Below are 17,649 nucleotides of genomic sequence, written 5' to 3'. Positions count from 1 at the left end.
TGCTTCTTTGTCCTCCTTTTCTGCCATTTTCTTGTCTGCCAAAACTTGCTCCTCACTAGTTGGCACCAAAGTTGTGACCTCACCTCCTGCCTCTGTGTCCTGCAAAATGTCACAGGGGTGGTATTTGCAAGCATATACATTTTTGATGGAAGGTGGTAAATAAATCCCTAGATGGGAGGTGACCGACGTCTCTCACTGAAAGCCTGCGTGTCTAATTGGGCCCTCTAGACTGTTTAAGGATCTGCAACCCTCATACCATGTGACTTAATGAAGGTAACTTTGCGGACTGGCACCTGAGAGAAGGCATGTAGCTCCTCCATTCGGGCTGGAACCATGGTACCGGGGTTCATAATAACGCAGAGGATGTCATCAGCAAACAAGGCCAGCTTATGTTCGACGCCATCAGCTGCCATGCCTGAGATCTGAGGGTTGGCCTGTATCTTTACCATTAGTGATTCCATCATGAGAGCAAAAGGGAAAGGGGGCGTTCTTGATGTGGGGCCTCACGTTAGCAGGATTGTTTAGGAAAAGGAACTGTTGATTCGAGTTTGGTGGTAGGTTTCTGATGGCCAGAACTAACTTTTTCATTTTGAGTCCTAAATTTATTTTGTCCAGGACTTTGATGAGGGAACTGCAATCCACCCTATCAAATGCTCTCTCAGGGTCAAGAGAGAGAAAGGCCAGAGGCTGGAGTTGCCGCTCAGCTACCTCCATCAGGGCCACCGTCAGCCAGGTATTGTTGTTTGCCTGTCTATTGCGGATGGAGCCCAACTGTGTCAGGGCAGTTATTGTCATCCAGATGTGATGTATGAAAGCAACCAGAATGGAAGCAAACCGCTTCACATTGCAGTTGAGGAGGGCGATGGCTGATAGGAATGACATTGTGTAGCAGGTTTCCCGGGTTTTAGAAGAGTGATGTGCGACTCCAGCATAGTATCTGTAACCACCCCAGACGTTAAAATGAATTAAAAATGTGTACTAGAGGCTCGATCAGAAGAGTCATAGGCTTCATAAAATGTGGAGGTGTAGCCATCGGGGCCAGGTACCTTACGGATGGGATGCTGCTAATAACCTCTCTAACCTCATCTGGGGTGATATTGTCCTCAGAAGGCACAACTTTTCTGATCTGTCTGGTGGGCTATTGATGCTGAGGTAATAGTCTTGTCGCTGAGCGTAAAGTCATTGGGCTTGGTAAAGAGTACAATAATACTTACTAAAAAAAATCACTTGGATTTCCTTAGTTTCGTTGTGGTGACAACCTTTCTTGTCTGCGAGTTCTCTGATATTGGTTGTGGGTGGAGTGGATGCATACTTCATGCACTAAAAGTATTTCCGCCTTGTCCCCTTTTTCGTAATAAATTTGGTTAATGTAAAGTAATTGCTTGGCTGCTGATTTCATTAAGAGATATTAAAGCTCACCACGCAGCTGACGTAAATCCCGCAATGTCCTATTGGAGCTCCACCTTTATGTGGCGTGCCTCCGCTCAACATATCAAAGTCTCTAATTCTTGTTTGCCCATTCATAGGCTGCAGTATGAGAGATTAGCTATCCTTGAAACACCGCTTTCGCCGTGATCCAGAGGTTCGCAGGTGTCACATTCCCTGTGTCCATTTCTGTAAAATAATATTCAGTTGTATCTTTAATACGATCACAAAGGGCCGGATCCCTGAATTCAACGTCATTGAGGATCCATTGCCGGGGAAACTAGCGTTGTGGGGTTACCAAGGTGAGGCTCAACCAAATTGGGGCATGGTCAGAAATAACACCAACATCGATTTTAGTTTGTATAAGACTAGACAATAAGGGACAGGAAATAAAAAGTCAAGTCTTGAGTAGGTTCTGTGGACATTTGAGAAGAATGTATAATTACGTTCTTGGAGACTGTTATGAGGCCAAGCATCGGTCAAGGCCGGAGGCAGGTGTAGTTCGTCTTGTCGAGAATGGAAGCGATCCAGGGCTGAGTCCAATGGGACGTTAAAGTCCCCTCCCAGCACAATGTCGACTCTGTGGAAGTGGGAAATCCATGGGAACCCTTGGAAAAAGATTGAAGTAGAACTCGGCTCTAGCTTCCTTTGAACCGTAGATGGAAACGGTGGAAAGTTGTGTTGAGCTAAAGGTGCCACGTATGCCCATCTGTCGTCTCTCATGATCCCTGTATGTACTATCTAGGGTGAATGAGAGGTCCCTACGAAGCAGAATTGCCACCCCCTGGGATTTGCAGGTATAGCAGGAGTTGAATTGAGTAGGATACCAATAGGAACAGAGGCGCTTAATGTCGGCTCATAGAAGATGCCTCACTTGTAAGGGTGCTACAACCACCTCCTTGCAGCACAGGGAACTAATCAGTGCCCTATGTTTAAGCAGGGTGTTGAGGCCCTGGATATTAAGGAATACAACATGTAGAGAGGTCATGTATACGTATATGTGTAGACTCCCAGTGTGTCTATGGAAGGACAGTATATTTGTGACTCTTGCATGCTAACAAGGTGCGTTGTGTAACAAACTAATTTTGTTAACAAATTAATGAGAAACCTATTCAGCAACAGCTGAAAGTGACAGCCCCTGGCGGCAAAAAAATGGCGAGCCACCAATCTTCAAACAGGCAAATATTAAATTGAAAGGAACAAAAAAGAAAAACGCAGTGATGAGCAATTGCAAACAAGTTAGACATTAAAAGAACAAGCACAACAACGGGGCAAGCTCATATTTAGACCCATGTGGGCCCCCAACCCCATAGGGGGGAGGAAAAGAAGGTTTTTGTTGGCTAAAGAGGGCGAGACAGTCCCCCCCCAGGTAACGTGAGAAGCATAACAAATAGGAAAAATCCAATCAATTCTCTGCTAATGAGAGCCAGATGGTCAGGGCAGTGTGTCTTCAGAAGAATGGAGATCCTGTTCCTGGGCCGCCTGATGTTTGAGTTTACGGGCTCTATTCTTGGCTTGGGGTGAAGGCTCAAAGTGCTAGCCGCCCGCTCCCTCCACCAGAGCAAGGTCTCATGGTTCAACGAGCTGGTCCACGTCAGAGAGGGAGGAGGGGTGTTCGGGGGTGGGGGTCAGGCCAAGCACCTCATGGACTTCCTGCGGCGAGCGAGTGGCTATCTTCTTGGCCTGGTGAGTGAGGTGGAGGCACAGCAAGAAGCCTCATTGGTATGGAATCTTATTACGTTGCAAATATTGGGTGATATCCTTCAAGTCTTTATGACACACTAGCGTGTGAGCTGAGACATCTTGGTATGGGGGATATTTAGTCACCATAGAAGACAATTGGTTCTTGCTGGCGTGCAGCATGCAAAATCTGCTTTTTTGGGGGGGAAATAGTGTACCCATGTGAGGGTATCCAGAGCCAAGTTCTTTTGGTGCTGAAAAGCGAGGTACACCCTGTGGGTATAGGACAACCGAAAAATCACCAGGAAGCCACAAAATGTGAGCAAAGAGAGCCTGGACATGGGACTGTAGGTCAGCTGGCAAGATGGAAGTAGCCATGCCCCCGATTCGGATGTTGTTGCGCCTGGAGCGATTCTCCAGGTTGCCCATTTTGTTTTGTAGTGTGAGTTGCCCCCTCTTCAGTTTTTTGATACGGGCTGTCCTATCAACATTGTACAGGAATTGGTCTGCCACAATCAACTCCACAGTAGTCAGGCGGGCATCCACCTGATGCAAGGATTGGTCGAGTTCGGAAATGGCTTTGGTGACATCTTGATGCAGGGATGTGAGGTCCTTACGGAATTCCGCAAGCAGGTGCTGAATGTCTTAGTTGCACAGGGTGGGAGTCTGAGCCCTCACCAGAGGCTGGGTCATGGGGGGTGGTTTGCCAGTTGTAGCAGAACCGGGAGCAGAATGTTCATAAAAGCCAGAAGAAGGAAACAAAAAATAAAGGGGGTTGCCCCTAGTGGCGTAAGAATAAGCAAGACTATACAGAGCTCTGATCAACTCCAGTGCTTAAAGGCTCCGAGCCCCCAATGAAGCAGTGGCAACGCAGTTCATCATGTGCAAAAGTCAAAGCCAAGTAAGCGTCTTGCTGCACACAGTCCCTTCATTAAAGATGCCACAGGCCTCGAAAAAGCATAAAAATGTTACTAGACCTGCAGGTTGAGTAGCTTGATTAATCTACTCGACCTAACTGTAATGTACTTGACCCGGAAACGGGTCTCAAGTTGTGTGATTCTAGGCAAATACTGTATTTTACAGTCACCTTTTTCTTCGTTCTCACATATCAGTGCACCTTCAAATTAGTGAGTTCAGCATTTCTGCTGTAATAAAAAAATCCTCTTTTGTTTGATTAAATACACTGAACTTTAGCTCCATATATAATAAATCTAGCCCCCATGTAGGGGTATACATTATCCATGCATGACTTGCCTCTTAGTTTACTAACAGCTTTGCCATCATGGCTGGAGTGTTTCTCAGTTTATGTTTAAACACTCACTTTTAATAAATATATTACTAAAGCATGATGTGGTATCGCAGACAGTAAATTTCAAAGAAATGTCCAAACACCTACCTACTAACTTGCAGCTTTACTGATAAAACTATATAGTGTATTAACAATAATCTGTGAAAATTGGGTTTCAGAAAACATTTATCATTTGCACATCACTAAGTAGTGTTCTGACTTTTTTCATCCTATTAAAATATTTTTTTTCATCACACAGAATTACAAACAATGGTCTTTCGCAACTACTGAAATATATTTTGAAATGTTTGTAAAGTTGACTTAGTTATATAAATGTTGTGTGTTAGGAAAAACCTCATACCAAAAGCCTTTTAATTCACATAGGTCAGACAGTGCACCTTACAAAATCCTGGAACTCTGCAGTCACAAAGAAAAGTATTTGCATTGCAAGAAGACAAAATGACTTTTGACCTCTGAACACAGAGCAAATGTAACAAGCGTAAGATTTAAAGGCATCTTAATTGCTAATTCAGTTTCTGACTGAACAGAACACCTGTACTTTGTCCACTTGCCAGAACGGTCAAGTGGAACCTAAAAATAGCTCGACCTCATAAATTAAAACTTTCCATAGCGAGTGGTCGAGTAAATTTTTTGAGCCTTGTGTCAGGTATCATCATTTTGCCAGTATGTTCTCCCCCTCTGGTTCCAGCTGTTATGGCATTTTACACCACTCAGCGGTAATATAGTAGGCCTTAGTCATGTCCCTGGGGGCTGCCGCGTGAGGAAAAATAAGCACAGTTGGGGGACCCACCAGCCCTTCGATGTTGCACCACAACTGGCGGTTAAGGCAGTCTGGGCCCAACATGATCCCCGAGCCAACACACATCCAGCACCCTTGTGACGATTGCACCGATGGGGCGAGAGGGGGTGCTGGGGAGAGTCTGGTTAGTTGCAGAGGGCTGGCACAGCCACTTACCAGTCCTCTGGTGTTGCAGCAGACGGCCTAGGCCTGAACCCTTCCTCTGAGCCGCCACACGTCAAAGTGGAGATGTGGGAAGCGGGCCAGGAAGGCCGCCCCCCCCCAACTGACCAGTTCTCTAATGCTGCGATGAAAGAGGCGGTGCACACAGCCTAGGCGCTATCTGACTGCCGAGCCACTGTGTGCCCGACACCCTCACACAGCCACTGAGGGCACCCAGCTGAAACAGATCAAGGCAACCAGGCCCCTAAAGACTCTCTGCTGATGCAGACCCCATGTAGCAAGGCTATGGGGGTGCCGACCACCACCACTGCAATCACCCCTTTGTCACCAAGCAGCCGACCCATGGTCGCTCACATTTGGCTGCCACCTCACCTCGTTCGGGGCAGCTCAACATCTGCTCCACTTCTTTCCTGCCCCTATGGAGCTACGTCTGCTGACCACAGTCACCCTGCTGTAGTCCTGGGCCAGGAGGTGGTATGGGGGGGGGGGCAGATTACTGCCAACTACCAGCCATTAAAAGGGGGGATTTGGAGCCTAGGGCATGGAGCTCAGAAGAGATGAGTGTTGCGGAGTCTCCTCCCTGGCCACTCTCCCACTTGTCTGCACCTTTCTATGTTTGCTTGAATGCCCTCTTCAAACTAATGCACTTTCCGATGGGCCTGAAGCATATATTCCTCCAAAGCTATTTGTCATTTCTCAATTCCCTACGTCCCTCGACCTAAGAGCTGCAAGTTTCTACATCAACTCTACAAAAGATCAAGTGTGTATATATATATATATATATGTATGTTCAATGGCATGTGTATCTGCAGATATACATGCTCTGCACAGGTCCTGCCATCTAGTGTTGGGCTAGGAGTGTTACAAGTTGTTTTTCTTCGAAGAACTCTTTTCGAGTCACGGGACCGAGTGACTCCTCCTTTTCGTCTCCATTGCGCATGGGCATCGACTCGATCTTAGATTGTTTTCTTTCCGCCATCGGGTTCGGACGTGTTTCTTTTCACTCCGGTTGTTCTAGTTGGAAAAGTACTACAAACTCTCTAAATTCGTCTGTATTGTTTTTGATCGAGTACCATCTATCATCGACACCTCAGTACCGTCGGACACATATCTCTACTTGCCCTTCGGGGCACCCGTGCCCAACTTGGGCCTGGTCGGCCTGACCAAAAGTCTTGTCGAAGCCTCATGGACCAGACCCCGTTTAGATTTTGCCCTCGGTGCCACGCCAGGTACCCTTACACGGATCAACATCTAGTCTGTAACCTGTGTCTATCTCCAGACCACCGAGAGGATACTTGCGAGGCCTACAGATCCTTGTGCTTGAAAAAGACTCTGCGAGACCGAAGAGCGCGAAGGTTAGAGATGGCGTCGAGAAGCACCGAACGCCTCGACGCAGAAGAGCAGGAGATGATCCACATTGCAGTCTCCGTCCGGGGGTCCGAGCAGGAGTCCGACAGCGACAGACCAATAACAGCTGGCCAGCATGTGAGTACGCTTGCCCCGACCCAGCCCAAGCCCAAACACAAGGCCTCTGGGACGCCACTGCCAGAAGGCCATGGCTCCACCCATAAGAAAGCTACCGGTGAACAAGCAACATTTTTGGCACCAGAAAGGACACACCACCGAAGCCTTCAGACTCAAGCCGAAGCACAGGCTCCAAAATCCTCAAGCACTGACCCATCGAGTCGAAGCCCCGAAAATCCCTCTCGGAGCCGAGGCCAACAACCACTCCAGGCCTTTTGATCCCGAGGAGAACGGCTTCGGAGCCGAAAAAACACACATATACAGAGGAGCATGGACTTTCCAAGCAATTGAAAGAAAGCCATAGATTAGCGGAAGAACTTACGCAAATGGAGGAATTTGACGAAAAACAGGCCAGAATACAAATTCATAAAGACACTGGCAAAATCCTCACTGCACCTCCTCTAAAAACGAAGAGGAAGCTGGCCTTTCAAGGACATTTGCACACTAACCAGCCACCGGCTAAAGTGCCAAAACTGAGACAAAAATCTCCGCCTCCTCAGTTCTCACCTCACCAGTCTCCTCCTCATTCTCCTCACCTAACTGACACAAACATAAAGTTGTACTTCGGACAAACCCAAAATTCTTACCTAAAGTCATCTCTCTGTTCCATTTAAATCAAACCGTGGAACTTCCAGTCTTCTTCCCACAGCCAGACTCAGTAGCAGAAAGAGCGCTCCATTAAAAGGTCTTTAATGTATTACATTGACAGAACAAAATCATTTAGAAAAATCAAACAGTTATTTGTCGCATTCCAAAAACCCTTTACTGGTAATCCTATCTCAAAACAAGGCATAGCCAGATGGATAGTAAAGTGCATCCAAACCTGTTACCTAAAAGCTAAAAGACAACTTTTAGTAGCACCAAAAGCACACTCCACCAGAAAGAAAGGAGCAACAATGGCATTCTTAGGAAATATACCAATGAGAGAAATTTGTAAAGCAGCCACTTGGTCAACACCCCATACATTTACCAAGCATTACTGTGTAGATGTGTTAGCAACACAACAAGCCACAGTAGGACAGGCTGTACTAAGAACACTATTTCAAACAACTTCAACTCCTACAGGCTGACCACCGCTTACGGGAGGAAAACTGCTCTGTAGTCTATGCATAGCATGTGTATCTGCAGCTACACATGCCATTGAACGGAAAATGTCACTTACCCAGTGTACATCTATTCGTGGCATGTTCCGCTGCAGATTCACATGTGCCCTCCCTCCTCCCCGGGAGCCTGTAACCGTTTAAGTTACATTTCAATTTGTACATATGTATATATATCTCTATTCCATTGCATGGACATCTCTTTCTTTACACTATATTACTCCTACCTTACCCTCTGCGTGAAAACAATCTAAGATGGAGTCGATGCCCATGCGCAATGGAGCCGAAAAGGAGTCGTCACTCGGTCCCGTGACTCGAAAAGACTTCTTCGAAGAAAAACAACTTGTAACACTCCGAGCCCAACACTAGATGGCAGGACCTGTGCATAGCATGTGAATCTGCAGCAGAACATGCCACGAACAGATGTACACTGGGTAAGTGACATTTTCCATATATATATATATATATATATATATATATATATATATATATATATATTGTGTGTGTGTGTTCAGCTCTTTGTAGAGTTCACTGGGACCAAAATTTGCTATAGAGTGGCTAAGAAGGAGCACACACAAGACTTGCAGGCGCATTCCTTTGGGGCAAATATCACTACGACAGTGTTGGCAAGAGGGTGATGTTTCTCTGCGTCTTTCAAACCGCTGCTTGGTGTCAGGGTACACATTCACAAAACACTACTGCCTTGGAATGTGAGGAATCTGCACTGCAGTTAGAAGTATCCATCAGAACAAGTCACTTAAAATGGTAACACTTTCTTGTGGATACTCTTTCTAATCACAGATTTCTCAGTGCTCTCACCTCCTGTGTTGTGGAGGGAACTTCTGAACAACCTAATAAGGTTTCAAGTTAGATTTTGTCACAGTGCCACCTGTACTTTGGATTTGTTCCGTGCCTGAGAGTGCAGAAAGAGAAAGGTTATGAAACTGACATCACTGCACAGAGGTAGCGCTTAAATGCTTCTCTGCTCCCTCACGTCTGGTGCTGGATGAGCCACTTTAACTGTGAATTCTAAGCTGTCCAGGAATGCCTCTACTGCCTAAGCAGCTGACTCTAGGGCCCCTTCTGGGTTTTGTTTTGCAATAATTAGAAGATGGTTGAGAAGTAATCGTTATGTTCATGTCACCCAAATTTTATTCTAGTCTACTGCTATTCCGGTGAACGAGCAAACAACAATGGTGAAAGAGGCCTACCTTCTTTCCTTTAAGAAAACAAGCGGGTCTAAGAGTAAGTCATTGACCTAACACTTGCCTTTGGGGCTCTGATACTTAATGCACATCTGATAATGTTTGGTCCCAAACTTAGTTGGCTCCATATTTTACCTCCTGTAGAATCGAGGAGACCATGTCAGAATCTGTATCTCAAGCGAAAGTGTTAGCAGGCTAGTTAGTCATACTTGCCTTCCCAGAAAGATGTCAACCTTTCTAAACATTATCCGTTTCTTGACCGTCTTGAAAAAATAAATTTGATCTGTGTAAGTGACAGTCGATCTAAATGCAAGTCTTAGGTTATCATGTTAGCTTCTGAGTTAATTAGTGCAATAACTCTAAAATAAGTAAATAATTTTACATTCTTGACAGTTATACATTCTTTGCCGGACTTGGTATTAACCCAGTGGTATCCTTCACTGTGTAGTCTGTAATACACTCTGACCCTCACCAGATGTTTCATCGGTACTGGGGCACATATGGTGAATGGATGAAATTATGAAGGCCTTTCCGAGGCTCCAGTTTAAGACTGCTATATGAACCTCCTCTGATTGCTCTGATATGATTTTAGAGAGGCCTGCCTTCTTCCACAAGTCTCTAACTTCTTTAAATCACTAGGTTTTTTGGGATTCAGATTTTGCTAAAACGCCCTAAATAGCTCAAGCTTTTTTTCTCCTTTTAAAGTCAGTATTTCTTAGCATCTGTATGTATGATTGTTGCTACCTGACCCTTGCTTTGTATCTTTGTATGTCATAAGATAGGTTTTTTTTCACTTTCATACCTTTTTTTTTAATTCTAACATTAAATGCATTGAAAATAGAAACAGTAGTATCATAATAGGGGGAAGAAGGAGCTATGGTTAGAATTGTAGTAGAAAATCATGAGACTATTAATAAAAGTACATGCATGTTAGCCAATATATGTGTAGAGGGTACTTTGATTTCAGTATTAGCATGACATACTCATCCTGGTTATTGCTGATGCCAGTTGTGCAATACCAGTAAATGTATTTCTCAAAACTTGTTTTGCTGTAAATTCCAAGATGTGAAGTTTAGTCTTTTGTTTGTTTGGATTTCTTTTTAGATACTGTTAAATACCTCTCCTAGCTCCATGAGTTTTCCTCTTGTTGGCTTAAAAGGGTCGCAGTCTACCCACATCCTTACCATCTCTCTGGCAAAAAGAACCTCATCATAATCTTTAATGATTCAGCTGCTGCACTCATTTATTCTGTTTCCCAAAGGAGTGTTCAGAAAAATAAAACCAGAATATGTAGTCAAAGATACTCAAAGTAAGTGTTAGGTTATACCACATACACTGCAAATCTTCAGTTTTATTTCTCCATGCTCATTAATATCATAAATGGACAGTCTGTGTTTTGTCCACAGGACATTTTCAGTACTACTACTGAGAGTAAATTACTATCATGTTTTCTTCCACTTGCGTGAATTATAGTATTCATTCCATTCAGTGCAGTACTATGAGTTGATACATGTATGTTCTGAAGACCTCAGGTACACAATTCCGTGTATACAGAGTAAAACAGATAACTATATGTTTAGAAGTACCTTTTATAAAAACAGTATGTGCTTGTTCATTGCTCAAGTTCCCATATTTAGGAGCATAGAAGGATCCCAGAGAGTTTTATATAGTCAGGGTAATTTGTTAACCATACCTCTAGATCATACAAGAATTTGCAGTCTGCAAGTCGCACACGGATTTTCCAAGAAATATTCTTGTCAGTTTTCATCGACCTGTATCAAAAGAGCAGTTTGCCCATAAGAGTACACAATTTGTGCAGCATGTGTATTGTTCTAATTGGCGACCAGTCATCAGTGATAAAGTATTGTACTTTAAATGTTAGGGTGGATCCAACTTTCAGATGAACTGTGAAGGCCCATGAGATTCAGGCTGGATAAAAGGGAGATTGGTGAGGATATACTCCCATTCTGATCAAATCAAAATAACCAGTAGTTTGTCACCTCTCCACCCAATCAGTAAAAAAAACCATCAAACCGTGGTTAAGCATAAATATTGGTAAGCAAAGTCCGGCCTGTAGAGTCTTCCCCGGCCGTGGTACCCCCTAATGACTAGGTGACACACTGAACTGTAAATCACACATCTTTATTCCTCTGTGTGTACGTGTGAGCTGCAACATTCTAAATCAGGCTTTCATTGCATTCTTTTCTATTGATTGTCACACTGACGTGGAAAATGCTGGGAGCCAGAAAAGTTTTATTCTGAATCGTGCAAGACACTACTTATCCCTCTCTATTAATTGAAAAATTACAATTTATATAAAAGTATTAGACATATACACACACAGCTATAATTATTTATATATGTACAGCTATATCTCATCAGTCTTCTTGGCGCTTTGATCATCTGATCCGGTCTAGTTACAGGAATCTGTAAATAGTCATCTTCATTGTCAGAGATTGATAAAGATGGTAGGGAATCAGCAACAGTCACTGCGTTTTCAGAGTCAATCTTTTTTTCACCATTTTGAGTTTAAGACCTATGAAGCACAGGCCTAAAGTGTGAAGGGTCTTTGGTAATGGACTTTGCAGGGCACCGAGCGGTCCCAGTGTGTCCTTTGGTAGACACCACTTGGAAAGTTGCAGCATCATAAGGAGCATCAGATTTTCTTTTGCGCATCTGTCGAGTGATCACCAAAGCTTCTTTTTGAATGAGATGTTTTTTGCATGTCGCCTTTTGTCTACGTAAACTTTTATTTTCTGTTTGTTAACCAAGTCCTTTGTACGATTCATGTTTTCATTTTTATCTCTGTCGGTGGTCCATTGAGGTAACTTGGCTGTCATGCCCTCCCGAACATCAAAGTCACTGGACTTTCACTAGTAGTCCGATGGGGTTTTGAACTATAAGCTTGTGGAGTAGAATTCAATACTGTTTTCAAATTGAGCTTAAGTGTTGCACGCTGCACTGCTTTCTTTGGTGTACTCATAAAACGCTCAACAAGTCCATTGGCCTGTGGCCATATAGGTATGATCTTTTGATGTCTTATGTTCATATGCAATAGAAATTCTTTACTTTTGAAGGGTGGACCATTTTTAGACTTTACAATGGCTGGCATGGCCTATGTTTCAAAGATGCCATCAAAGTTGACAGTCTTGTACTTATCTTGAACAGGTACTAGCCATGCCACTAAAAGAAAGTACCATTGAAACATCTTGTCGGGGGTTCAGCATTTGACAATGCTTGTCCTTCTGCAGGATCAGGTGTCATGCCCCCATCAAAAAAAGATATTGCCAAAGAATTTCAGTTTGGTCTTGTAGAACTCACACTTGTCTGCATTTAAAGTCAAATCTGCATCACTGAGTAATTGACATACTTGTGTGCGAGCTATATTATGCTCCTTCTGTGTAGCTTCAAAAACTAATGTAATTGCTGTAATTAAATGCATTAACAGGCTGTATGATGTGTCGGATTACTTCTTGGAAAAGTTCTGCATCCGATGAAACACCAAAAGCGTGCCAGATATCCCATCTGCCGTATTACGATTCAATTCTTTGTGACTGAGTATTCCCTCCAACGAATTTTAAATCGGGCTTTAAGACTTTTATATCTAAATAAACCAACATTTGTAGAAAAGGTTGTCATGTACCTGCAGCTTTCTTCAAGTTATAACTGATGATAACCTTTATTCAAATCAAGTCAAGGGAAGACTTTGGCACCATTCTATTGCATTATGTCAGCAATGTGTGGCCCTGGATGTCGTTCTCGTTCAGTTGCGTTGTTTACCTGGCGCGTGACAACATACATGCACACAGCTCCTTCAGTGTCCTTTTTGGGCACTACTACTGTGGGAGAGACCCATGGTGTTGGACCAGTGGAACACTCAATAATATCATGCTTAAGTAATGGTTCAAGTTTTTTCAACCGCTTCTTGTAAATGAAAAGCAACAGGATGGACAATCACATTAATATGTAGCTTTACTTTAATAGTCTTTAACTTTCCTAAACCATGAGACCACAAAGGGAAGTGACTTACTATTTCGTTATGAGCATTTGTTGTAATTCACAGAAATTAGTCTAATTTCAGGAGCGGTGTTGAAACTGAGCAAAGGGGCACTTGCCGCTGTACCTTGAAGCACATGGATTGGTGCGTGTTCCTTTGTTTTCTTATGTTTCACTGTCACTACCTCGAATCTTCATGGGCGTCAGTGCAGCCCAAGTATACACTTTGGCCTTTGATGGCGTAAGCTGCTGTAATGAGGCAATATATTTATCGATGCACCCTTGTCAATAATGAAAGGTATTGAACATATTGAACATTAATTTATTTTCAATGTAATCTTCGGACAGTGTTTGTATGATTTTGTTGCTTTGGCATGTTGACTTTTCTTTGACTAACATTTTTCTTCACATGCAACCAGTCTGACGTGCACGTTTCTCTGAGGTAAGTATCAAAATAGCGCAATCACTTTCTTCACTTTCACTTATCATTGAGGCAGAAGAACTAATTGACGATGATTTAATGATGATTGGCTTAGTTTAATATCAATTTTCCTCAGCTGATGTTGCGGCGTGGTCTTGTGGGCGTGCATCAAACGTTGCTTCTGGGATGTTCGAACAACCATTTTGCACTTGCACTGTGACGCACTTACTTTTTCCTTTGCTTTACACATCATTACAAAATGTTTCTCTTTACCACAGCCTTTGCATATTTGTCTAGTGCTGGGACACTTTTTCTTCGTATGCAAATGAAAATCCACAGCTGAAGTACAGCTTCTTTTTACATGTCAACATCACTATGTCCTTAAATTTTATTATTTAAGATTACTTTTCACACTCATGACTGACAAACTCTGGGCACCATCGGCCTCCTTGTAAGCAGCATGTTCTCAGCACGTTCTTCAGCTCTGGCAGCCATCAACACTTGCTCCAGACTAAGTTTCTCACAGCATTTGTTGTCTGAATGAATTGGACAGGCATCTGTCATTAACTCTAAGCTTCAAGGGTTCTTCATCATTGAATTTATTGAGCTTACAGTGTCTAAGTTTGAGCCTTTCCACAAATTAATTGATTGTTTTACCAACTCTTTTACGTTCTGGACTGAAAACATATCATTCATAATCAACATTAGGTTCTTGATTGAACTTGGGATTCAACGCATTCTTAATAAGACGGGATGTGACTTTGTCAGTTCTCAGCATTTTCTTTGTGAATTTTTTCACACCATCACCAGCAAGGTTTTATTTGATGATCTTTTTGTTATCAGTCTCTACAAGTGCATCAATGAAATCTTCAAATGTCTCTGTCCAGGCAATCCATCTATTGCCAATATTTAGCTTTTTGTGGTATTGAAAGGTGGTGATTATTTCAGGAATGCAGTAGCATTGTAGACCAGTGTAGAACCTACTGACGTTGAGAGTAATGTGCTCCCTGAAGCTGTAGGATGATCATGGTTGTGCAGGCCCTCTTTAAATTATTTTGACTTGTAAACCTGATGATCGTCTTTAATATTAATTTGATTGGAATCTTCTTTCTTAGCTGCCATCTTCAAGCTTCACAAATCAAACTGTTGCCTTAAATTCTTTGTTCTTGGAAGACCTATTAAGTTGTTGTGAGCCAAACTCGGCAGCTTGATGAGCAAGTGCTTTGGGTAAAGATAACTCTGTAAGCATAACCTGGAAGTCTTCTCTTTAAGCCACTTTAACTGCTGCGGTCATAATGACTCTGTAGCGGGGTGGGTAAATCATCTGTTATCTTCCATTTTACTCATCAGTTTGCATTTTCTAACACCTGGTTGACCTCTGCCTTGCAGCGTTTCTGTTCGCAGTGTTACTTGGTAAATGATAATTGTCTTTAGATTTGCTTTATAAACCTGGTTGAATCCCCCTTCAGCATTAACACTCCGTACACCATATAACTTAATTTTGTGTGGCAGCGTGGTACCATTTTGTATGATGATTGGTCTAAGCTTCTTGACCAACGATGCTTGCACTTCTTAGTGAAGCTCTTTTTGTTCACATGCTTCACACCGGCTGGAGTTGCACTTTGACTCCACTTACGCCAGAGGTTGACTCAGCACTTCGATGAAGACACAAGTGGGAATCATGAGCAGTTTGCTTGAACCACAGCAAACTCTCTAGGAGAGCACTTTCTTCTTTGGATTACTTAACTCCTTTCACGTGGCCAGTTGTAGCATCTTCCTTAGCCTAGCTACCCACCAATGACTATGCCACACATGGAGCTGCAAATCACATGTCTTTATTCCCCTGCATGTACATGTGAACTCCAACATTCTAAACAAAGCTTTTATTACATTCTAGTCTAGCGAATACATCTGATGCAGAGTCCCAAAAGGCTTGGTTGTAAATCATGCAAGACACTACACGGGCTATACACACATTCGCCATCCTCAGGCGTCCTACTTATTAGCGGAGCTTTTAGCTATTTGCCTAACGTAAACAAACTCAGTGAAAACAATGCAATCAAGTAAGTATGAGAATTGAGAAGATCCCAGCAATAATAGTTAAATAAGGCTTCCACATCAATAGGCAAATAATCCCACTGCTCCAGATGTCTTGCATTATTACCCTGAACATAAATTGTTCACATGTTGCAACAGTATGGAGGTGGGAGCAGACAGTAATCAATAAGTTTCAAAGAAAAGCATGAAGCGGTTATCATTTTATTTAGGAATATACTCCGACAATGACCAGGCAATATGTCTTCAACTGTTATAAGACACGTGAGCCATGAAATTCTGTACAGTTTTTAGTTTTGGTGATTATTGTATTAAAGAATATTTAGTTTTATATAAGTTTGAAAACGTTTACCTGTATAGCCAAAATTGAGCAATCTCGGCATCTGAAGCAGTGGCAGTGATTTCAACAGAAGTCCTTCCCTGTTTTTATTATATATATATATATATAGATATATATATATATATATATATATATATATATATATATATATATATATATATATATATATTTAGGTAAACTTAACTTTTTATAATTTGTCACTTTTAATAAAATGTCACCCTATATGTTCCAAAGATAGCCATTCTGGGTACTGATCACTCAAGTTTTTTTTTTTATTCATAAGCTCATAGATCTGCAGTTAATCATTGCAGTCAGCTTTGTCTGTTCTGTCATTTTCTATCTGGTCCCATACCCCAATGCACAGTCTCTTCAGGATGTAAATACTCCAGACATTCACAGTTGCTTATGGACGTCAAACCTTTGGTGTTGGTTTGCGTTGTTGAGTCCCGGGTTTAGGTCTAACACTGTTTAAAATTACACAGGATTGGGGTGGAGTAGATGTTGGGAACTGCAATATTTTATTGGTCTCGAGACATCTTATTCCAGGCCTTTCCCAGCCTTGAGGAGGAACGGTAGATGGCCCTTTAGCTGGCAACCGTCCCTGGTTTCAGCACATGCATAGTTGAATATTCAACTTAAAGTCTAATTTAACATTTCAGTCAGAAAGGGCTTTGGATATTGTAGATGCAAGAAGGGGAGCCATGTATTGTGTGGACAAGAAACAGCTACAGCAGTGTTTAGCATTTCTTGCCTGTCAGTCCGTAGATAAGGCAGAGACCAAGATGAAATTGCTAGATTTGTTGCAGACGTGGTTCCTGATGCTAATTATTAAACAAAAATCAGTAGAAAGGACATTTTTCTTTTCAAACAGTCCTTAGAACTGTTTAGCTGGCAGGCCCTTGCTCAGCAGCAACTTGGTAATACAAACACCTAGAAAACACTACTGTGTACATGTTCAGTGATGGGGGCAGCTATAGAACAAATGTTTTCTGCTACTACTTGGTCTTCATACTCTTTTCTAGGAGGTATATTTCTAAACGGTCAATACACATCATGTAAATTTAGGCTAGGATCAATCTGCAAATTAAACATGTTTCCTAATTAAGGTTTGGCTTTTCAGAGGGTTCAAGATCCAAATTAGACGCTCCCACCTCCAGAACGAATTAGAGCATGGTCAAAAAACTGGTAAATTAGCGCTTCACAATAATTAACAATATGCTTTCCTCACACATTACTGGCATCATAAACGAAGAGGTATGAAGATGGTCACTTCATGGTGCATTGTTCACATTAAGTTGCATTAGGTTTCAGTGGTCGGCATCCAAAGTAAAGGTTTCTATTTTTAACAAGTTTTTCCACAGCAGCAAATAAATGGTGGAATAATTAGCAGAATGTGGCTTGAGTAATCTCAAGCTGCAAATGTATATATTGTTACAAGTAAGTAACTTTCTAATACACACTGCTATGTGAATGAGCTAATACGAAGCAGTTTGTTGTCAGACTTTAGGACTAATTACTTACTGGATTTACGGTTAATAAATTATGGCATGGGACGGTTGCATTTTAAGATGTTCCTCTAGCTTTCCATACTGACAGAATTTCTGGTTCTGTCTTTTTGTGATGATGATCCACG

At 42.4% G+C, this 17,649-nt stretch overlaps 1 protein-coding gene across 8 annotated transcripts in view; it reads left to right on the top strand.

Annotated features, from left to right (window-relative positions):
• NF1 (neurofibromin 1) overlaps window positions 1-17,649 on the top strand; it is a 1,379,374-nt gene that overhangs the window by 192,736 nt on the left and 1,168,989 nt on the right. The gene's annotated exons all lie outside the window — the stretch shown is intronic.

This window comes from Pleurodeles waltl, chromosome 3_2 (genome assembly GCF_031143425.1).
Source record: "Pleurodeles waltl isolate 20211129_DDA chromosome 3_2, aPleWal1.hap1.20221129, whole genome shotgun sequence".
NCBI classification, from domain to species: domain Eukaryota; kingdom Metazoa; phylum Chordata; class Amphibia; order Caudata; family Salamandridae; genus Pleurodeles; species Pleurodeles waltl.
This window is presented reverse-complemented; position numbering and strand designations above follow the sequence as displayed.